A 9328-nucleotide genomic window follows, 5' to 3' on the forward strand; every position below is an offset into this window, starting at 1 on the left:
TTTTATTAATTTTTATGTTTTACTTACGTCACTTTACCGAAAAAACCTAAGAATATGTCAACCAGTCTACGACAGTGACTGAGTGAGCCATGTAATATAATTTCTATAAATTAGCTTCTTTAAATACAATGTTTCATTAAAATTTAAATTGTTATCCCTTATTCGATGTAATAGGAAAATGTGATTAAACGGGGGGGAGGGGGGGGCGCCAATTTTATAGTTCGTCCCCGGGCGCAAAATATCCTAGCTGCGCCTCTGCTCCATGGTTGGAGAAACAGCTTTGCGAATAATGTACGTGTTCCAGTTCACTGGTTAGGTGGTGTTGGTCGGAGATGAAGTGGGCCCAAAGGTTTATTCATGATGCCATCCAGATATATAAACATAGACAAAACTTCAACCGAGAAGATGGATACAAATTGAACATTCATTGGAAGGATGTTATCAACCAGGCAATGCCTTAACTGGTTGTTGTTGTTCCAATCATTACCTGCCGGTTTACTAGCACATTTATCTGTTCTTCCCCAGCTTCCCACTTCTAGCCCCGCCCACTCCCCCCCCAGCCTCACGTCCTCTTCCCCAAGCGCTCACGAGGCCTCCCCCACACCCCTCTCTCTCCCCCTTTGCCTCCTCCCCCTTCTCTGACCTATATAACCTCTTGCCATGGCAGCTCTCCCGCCGACTTCAGCATTTTCTTGCTGTGGTTGTCCCACCTGATGAGGATTGCTTGTGTTGCGATCGAGACGTCGTGATTTGTTTTATTTTATTTCTTCCTACGTGACTTTAACGAAAGAACCAAAGAGTATGGATTCCTGCAGTCACGAAAGCTTCAAATCAAAACTTTCTACTTCGTGATACTTCTTTATTATTAGCCACCATTCACAAAAACAATTTAAACCGGCAGGCTACCTAAGTGAGAGTAGGTGTGCGTGAACGCTTAACCCAAGATGTCCTTTAAAAACTATTCATTGCGTCAGCTATTCTTTTTTTCATCTACAATTAAACTCCATAACACATGTTTTTTGGGTTAGATCACGTAAATGTGTTGTTAAATCTGTCACCACCTGACATGAAATTAGTAAGGTTTGTCACGTAAACAGAGCATTCAAATGTGTTACTAGTACAGCTCACCAGTGTGTTGGAGAGCAAAGCCACATTATTTACAATCTGAGCACGACGTTTCAATTAAACTGCTTGCTACGTAAAACCGCTGCTCACCCTCTTCCCTCCTAATCCAAACCCCTTCACACCCTGGTAGCGCTCCCCCTTCAGTTCTATAACCCCCCCTTCTTTGTATAACCCCTCCAATTATCTTCCCCACACTCCCTTATTACAAACCTGTGCCCCCTCCTGCATCACCACCCAACCAACCCTCCATAGTTACCCACGCCTTCACAATCACCCACCCGTTACAGCCAAACAATAGCAATCACTAAGGGGGCGTCCATAAATGACGTCACGCGATTTTGGACGATTTTTGACCCCCTCCCCTCGTCACACGGCGTCACAAAAAGTCAGACCCTCTCCTCAAATATGACGTCACAAAGCTCTGCCCCCCCCCCCAAATAAAACATGCTTCAAATCGCTTTAAACTATTGTCATTGTAGTGCGTATTTAATGTGGCGCTGCACTCTGATGTTGTAGGCGAAAGCATGTATTTAAAACTTAAAAGTATATTTAATTAAGTAGAACGTGTTGTCTATATTGTTTTAAAGTTGCGCATTTTTATGTGACGTCACATTTCTCAACCCCCCGCCCCCTCATCACACATCGTCACAAATGTCTGACCCCCCCCCCCCCATCTAGGTGCGTGAAGTCATTTATGGACGGTCCCTAATTTAAACACCACACCCCCCACCTCTTTATCGGTCGCTGTTCCAATTATAATTATCAATAGCAAGTCGCATAACCAAAATAACTGCTACATATTATTCGCAAGAAACTACTGCATATATCGCAGAACATGAATATAAAAAAATGTATATCATTGCTAAACCGCTGACTTAAAACTGTAGAACATGAATCTTTCTATGTTTTACATTTGAAATTCGCTCCGACAAGGGCATTGCACCAGAGTACCGTACTGTGTGGTATACTATTGGGGGCCTGTTGCGCAGTTCACAGAGAAGCAATGAGACAAGCATCAATGTGGTTTTAAGGTCAAACGAGGATACGTGATCGGCGTTCCTCCCATTGAATACCACTTCCTAGCCCTCTCAGCATGACACCAACCTTTGTCCACGAGCAGTGTTCATTGGTACACAGTTTATCGGCAGGCTGCGTGTGGTGGGGTAAAGTGTGGGTACTCCTACTTCTCCCGAGTTTTCTGGCCAGGTTGGAAGAGTAGACCAAATACCCTCTGATAGGGGCTCTCTCGAGTTCGCTTTTGTGGAGGCCCTTCTGGCAGCAGTGTCACGAGCACACAACTGCAGCGCTGCACCTTTACCTCTACAAAGCCCTAAAGAATAATGTTGATGAATACTGATGGCTGCAGTTGTTTCCTGTTTTTGTGAATGGCACAAGTGGCGTCAATGTAGGCATGGTTCACTTTTGTAAGCTAGAAGGTGGAAGTAATGATAATAATAGTAATACATTGAGAAATACTGTTTTTGAAATTAACTATTTCCAGGCCTGGAATAAGGTTTTCCAGATTACTATTCCTGAACCATATTTTGGGCTTCTACCCATGCTTTGGTAATAGTCAGGTGCTGTCAGCGAGTAGCTATTGGATGTATGCTGATCTTCTTTTGCACAGTACGTAGCCAACCATACTAATCGGAAGGCAAGCACGGCGCATAAGGAATTAGGGTGGCCTATACCACACTATTTATGCTCAGCTACCTTTATTTCCCTTGTGCTTATATTCACACAATGTCAGCTACATATTTAAGGCTGAGTTAACATAAGGGAGGCTCAGGAAATGTTCAGATACCGCTCGTTATTGATGCTATCTACCACCGAGAACAAAGCCCAAGTCAAGGTTCGCAGTGCAGTGTGCGAACCACCACTAAAACCATAGCATAGCAGTGCTGGGCATAAGCAAACGAAGCAAACGCTTAGTGTCCCTTGTGGATACATTAGTGAGAGTTCAGCTAAATTAGCTCCAATATACTGAACATTTAATTCCCTAATGTTCAACGCATATAGCATAATCTGGCTTGACTTGCTGCCAGCATTTTCATTTCACACCTTTATGACCTTACACTTGTTTGTATAACACCTTGGCCTAATTGTGTGCTTGGGAATTCTGATGCGTTTTAATATTTATTTTTTTATAGATTGTGATGAAATCAGGTGTTTTACTCTGTATGTCATGTCACAGTGGGTTTAGGCAAGGTATTGCGGACAATTATTGTTTTTAATGGTGCCATCTAAAATATTAAATATGCTACAAAGCAGCAGCAATTCCGCAAATTATTTATATTTGTCTTAACTTAAAAGGTGTATTGATGCTTTGACAGAATACAGGAGCCCTCTGCGCTTACTACTCCGTTTCCACTCGTATATTTAAGCACAGATGTTTTTTATTGGCTATTTGCCGAGTTGAGTTGATTTAGAACCAAAGCATGCACTTTGATCCTCACAACACATCTGAATTTGGCTCGGGCCCAGGCAGGGCCAGGATCGGGGTTAACAATTTTCTAAACGTCAACGATAGTGCTTGGGGTCTCTGCTGTGGAAAAGAGCATGCATGTCTTTTCCTGAGCTGTGCTGGGCTGGTTTGGTGCAGCCCTGGCGTGGCTTGGTTGTGCAGTAGAAAAGAGTTTCTGCCCGAGGGGCTGGATGCAATCAATGGAGTGGAAAAAAGACTCCATACATTTCACCATGAACTGTATCCGCACAAACCATGGCAGATACAGATTATTGATGCTCAAATGGAAAATTTTGAAATCTCTAGTGTGCAACCGAGGTCGCTCAGAACAGACCATTGTAGAACGAACAATGCCTGATTCACAAATATGAAGGAGACATCACAGCGGTACGCTCAGAGAACTCCTGACGCTATGCCCTCAATGTAAAATTATAGTTGTTGCTCTACTTCAACATCAACCATACAAATAAGATGACGAAGACAGCTACAGCATTGTGAAGAAGTCATTTTGGGAAAGTTTACACCGCTCGAACTTTCCAGTACAGATACTTCTATGGAATACGCTCAGCGAACTCCTGACCAGACAAGGCTGCTGTGAATGGTCCAGCGTCGCGGACTCGTTTCAAAATTCCTCGGTTTTGTTGATGTTGCTGTATGATTGTTCATCTACCTGCGTTATGAGATTCATCCTACTTCTTTTGCTCTCAAAGTTAATTCTTGTTATTATCGCCTTCATCCCTGTTGGGTGTGGCCCTATGTTTACTTACCACTGGGTTTTTTAAAGCGTCTCTTCATTACTCTTAACTACTCTTAACTTCATTTGGGGGGGGGGGGGGTGATGTAATGAAAGAGCGCCATCTAAAGGGCAGCAAGTGGTAACTGTACGGGCACCACCGGGTAACGGGTATCCAATCTCAAGCGGGGATATATCTGGGCCAAGGGTGATGGGCTGAGTCAAAAAGGAACGTGTGGGAACCATCGGGAAGGTTCCACGAGGGGGCGTGGCTCGAGGCGGAGCCTAGCTCCGCCGAGAGGAATCTAAGCAGAGGCAGGGGAGGACTCAAAGTCGGTGTGTGAAGGCTCGAGTCCGGACCGCGTCACTGCACAAGCCTCTCCTCGCCATCGACCACGTGGCGGGACTCCGGCAAAGCTCGCCTCCCCTCCCGGTACGCCGCCAACCATCGGCGGGATCGGGGAGAGAGAGAGAGGCGACCCTCAATGGTGGAGTAGAGAGAACGGTTCGTCCCTGGCAATAGAGAGAAGGGAAATATTCGGGGAGAGCGGGAGTGAGCTGTGCAGAAGTTCTATTAATAAAAAGACGCCAGTCAACAGTCGTCGTCGAAGTCGTTTATTTCAGTAGTAGTGGGCAACGGCGGTGCTGGTGGTGGTTTTCCACCAATTAAAGGGCTACACAATCACACTCTTGACAGTGGAGGTGATGGTAGTAGTGGGTAAAGATGGCGAGGGGCGTGGCCAGAGGCGGGGCTTAGCATCAGAGAAGAGAATATAAGCAGAGGGTACAGCAACGTTAAGGGTTGGTGTTTGAAGATCGAAGAGGAGCTCCCCGCCGCTGCTACCCTGCCATTTCCACCTGCCACGTGGCGGCTCGACCTCCAGCCGCTCAAGCCGCTCCCTAGCGTGCTGGCAGCCGGCGGTGCGGTAGAGAGCGGGGTGAGTGCCACGTGGCGTGGGGCAGCGCAGCCACAAGAGCGGGTCGACATTCACAGAACGAGAGGAGTGGCAGTACCAAACCTTGAATAAATATACCGAAGTTACTTACTGTGTCGGAGCATTTCTCCTGAAATCGCTACAACCCTCAAAAGCCCAAAGATACCAGTCAGCAACATCAGTAAGGATGAGAGTTTTGTTATCATGGACAAAACCGTGTACAACAACAAAATTCAGGACCTACTTAAAGATGGTAGATACACAAAAATGAACAGAGATTCTTCCAACAGCCTCGTTACAACAACGAACAGTTTCATCACTGATTCAGCTTCATTAATTGAACAGAACAAACGGTTTTCCTTAAAACCTTCTGCTGCTAGACTACCCAGATTATATGGCTTACCAAAAATCCGTAAAGAAGGTACACCCTTTCGTCTCATTGTCTCCACCATTGGCCCACCCACCTACAAGCTGGCCTGATATCTGTCTGAGACCTTACAGCCATTCACTGGCAAGACCACCTCTTCTGTACTTAACTCAGCTCACCTGGTATCATCAAAAAGACATCTCACTCTCCCCAGGTGATTTTCTCGTTAGTTTCGATGTAGTTTCTTTGTTCACCAAAGTTCCTGTGCCCGATACCATTGCAATCATTGAAGATTTGATCCAACAAGGATTGAATGCTGATGCACCGGCCGCGGTGAGACACTGCCTCACCAATACATACTTTACCTGGAATGGAACATTCTACAAACAAACTGAAGGCACCTTAATGGGATCTCCCTTATCTCCGGTTGTAGCCAATGTTTTAATGGAAATTTTTTAGACGAACGCCATCTAGGCATCCACTCTACACCCGTCCTTGTGGAAGAGGTACATGGATTACACGTTTGTCATCTGGCCACATGGCTGACCGGCTCTGAATCAATTCCTCAACCACATCAATTCCATACACCCAGTCATCAATTCACCATGGAGGTAGAAAAGGATGGCAAGCTACCTTTCTTGGATGTTCTAATCAAAAAGAGACCAGATGGCTCAATGAGCCATTCTATATACAGGAAAGCAACCCATACTGATGCCTACCTAAAACCTGACTCCCACCATCATCGATCCCAGAAGAATTCCCTCATCAAAACTCTACACCATAGAGCTCAATGTATCTTTGACCATGAACACCTAACCAGTGAACTCAAACACGTACACTAAGCTCTCAAGGCGAATTAATACTCTGACTACACAATCCGCAAAGCCATCACCCCAACCGTGATGAAGGAGACATCTGAGGATCCAATCAAAACCATCACCTTGCCATACACAGCAGGGGTAAACAAAAATATTTCCAAAATCATGAACAAACACAAGATCCAGGTCCGATTTAACACTTTACATAACATTCGTGATCTGGTCCCATCTGTGAAGAACAACATCCCTAATATGCAATATCCCGGCGTCTACAAACTAAGCTGTATCTGCGGTAGCAGTTACATTGGGGAAACTAAACGACATGTCTCGGACCGTGTTCGTTAGCATAAGGCCGATTTGAAACACGGTAGGTCCAATACTTCTGCCGTGGCTGATCATTATTTTAATGCGGCTGGCTCACGAAATTTATATCTCTAAGACGAAGGTACTTTGCAAACCCACTGGCTATCAACAAAGATTCGTTCATGAAGCCATCCATATATACAGACATAGACACAATTTTAACCATGAAGATGGGTACAAACTCAGCAATCACTGGAAGGACGTTATCAACCATTTGAAGTCATAACTGACTGTAATGTTTCCATTTTAGACCTGGCAGCCCTTTAATTGGTGGAAGCCCACCACCAGGACCATCACTACCCACTACTACCATCAGCACTAGCAGTAGCCCTTTATTGGTTGAAACCCACCACCAGTACCATCATTACCCACTACTACCATCACCTCTAACAACAACCTCCACCGTCAACAATGTGATTGTGTAAAGCGAGGTGCAATGATTACTTGGCAGCCCTTTAATTGGTGGAAACCCACCACCAGCGCCACCGTTGCCCACTACTACCATCACATACATTAACATTAGCTGTCCCGCCCATGCTGCTGACACTTGGGCTATGCCCATTTTAAACCTTTATAAACAGTTAGCCTTTAGAGGCTAACCCTTCTTTTCCTGATGACGTCCGCTTGTGCTGCGATCGAAACGCCGTGGTTTTTGTTTTTTATTATTTTTATTTACTTTCTTTTTATTATAATTTTTGCTATCTTTGTGACTTTACCGAAAGAACCAAAGAATAAGTCTACATTAAAGACTGCCAGTACGCTCAGGTTAAGAACCAGACTGCAGTCTACCTTATAGACTGCCAATACACTCACCGAGGTTAAGAACCAGGCTACAGTTTACATTATAGACTGCCAGTACGCTCACTGAGGTTAAGAACCAGGCTATAGTCTACATTATAGACTTCCAGTACACTCACCCAGCGTAATACTCATTTCTACAGTCTACATTATAGACTGCCAGTACACTCAGCAAACTTAATACCCAGGCTACAGTCTACATTGTAGACTGCCAGTACACTCACCAAACTTAATAACCAGGCTACAGTCTACATTATAGACTGCCAGTACACTCACTCAGATTAAGAAGCAGGCTACAGTCTACATTGTTGTAACACGAAGCTTTCCTCCTGATTGCTGCTTCATGTTTGTCCATACTGGCCATTATGATAGTGCAGAACAGGAACTAATCCGGCCTCTGTAAATCCCGACAGTGTATCCAGCTTAATCATAAACACTGCCTCACGGAATCCGGCTACGAGTAATCACAGTCAGTTTAAAGGGGCCATGTGGAAATAGGATATGAGACAAACACTGTACACAGTACAGTATATATTGACATACTATATACAAGTCTGGGCATTGGTATTCGTAGGCGATGGAACAGTGGTTAGCACACGATTCTGGGAACATGGAGACTCAATTTTGATAACATCAGTGGCGATATCTGAAACCGGTGCTGGGTTCTCTCTTCGCCTGGTATGGGGAGTGCACTTATCGCACTTAGGCGATCTCAATCTCCCTTAACCCACACACCATGTACTCTTTAACGTGCAAATAACTAGCGCCGAGAAAGCTTGAGGTACCAAAAGACATGAACAAAACGTTAAGAAACCAAAAAATAGCAACATATGCAGTGTATGGTACTAATCTACGATAGCGAGCAACTTGAGAACGTATGTACAAAGCATGAACGATCAATACTATTGTCCTGCGGTCAAGCTATCAGGCACTTCATCATGTTGCGTTTGCCTGTTTCAGTCCACTGCAAGAACAGATTTACTACAATGCAATCAACAACACGGAAGCATCATCGGATGGTTTTAGGACGAGATTCTACTTTAGTTTCTTTTATACTGCATGGGTTGTTTGCAAAGGCATGTTTTTACCATTTCAATGTACAGTATTTGAGTTTATTTCACCATTTTCTTTTTCCAGTTGAGTTGTAAATGTCTTTGCAGTGGAGGTTCGCACAACCTGAAACATTATAGATCGTGTGAGAAATAAGAATAGGTTTTACCCTGTCCGGCAATAAAATAGTTAAGATGTTCAAACACCAAATATATACCTTTTGCAAAGAATCGGGTCTGCAATAACCACACGTACTTGTGGTAATCATGCAAACAAACATGCTCTGATAATATATGCATTGTCTTTGAAACTTTATGGCCTAGTCTCGCCAGTGTCAGACTAAAGAAAGCCAAAATGATTTATAGAGCGTGTCTGATAGCTTGACTGCAGTACAATGACGATGCACGTGGAACAATACACGAAACACTGAACGCCAAATGATCCAATATTTAAACTAGTCAACTTTATCATGTTACTTCTTACACTCAAATACATATCTCTGCTTGGTCTGACTTGCAGTAAGCCCTTCCCGCAACGTTCCCGATGCCCCCACTAAGCAGAGTTGTTGTCAGGCTGCTCTGCTCGTCCTCAGGACAGGGGACTTTTGTCTTGAGCAGCTGTCCCCGACATGAATGGCATCGTTCACACAATGAGATGTGGACGAAATTTAGAGGA

Source organism: Lampetra planeri, chromosome 24, assembly GCF_965212315.1.
Source record: "Lampetra planeri chromosome 24, kcLamPlan1.2.h2, whole genome shotgun sequence".
NCBI classification, from domain to species: Eukaryota; Metazoa; Chordata; class Hyperoartia; order Petromyzontiformes; family Petromyzontidae; genus Lampetra; species Lampetra planeri.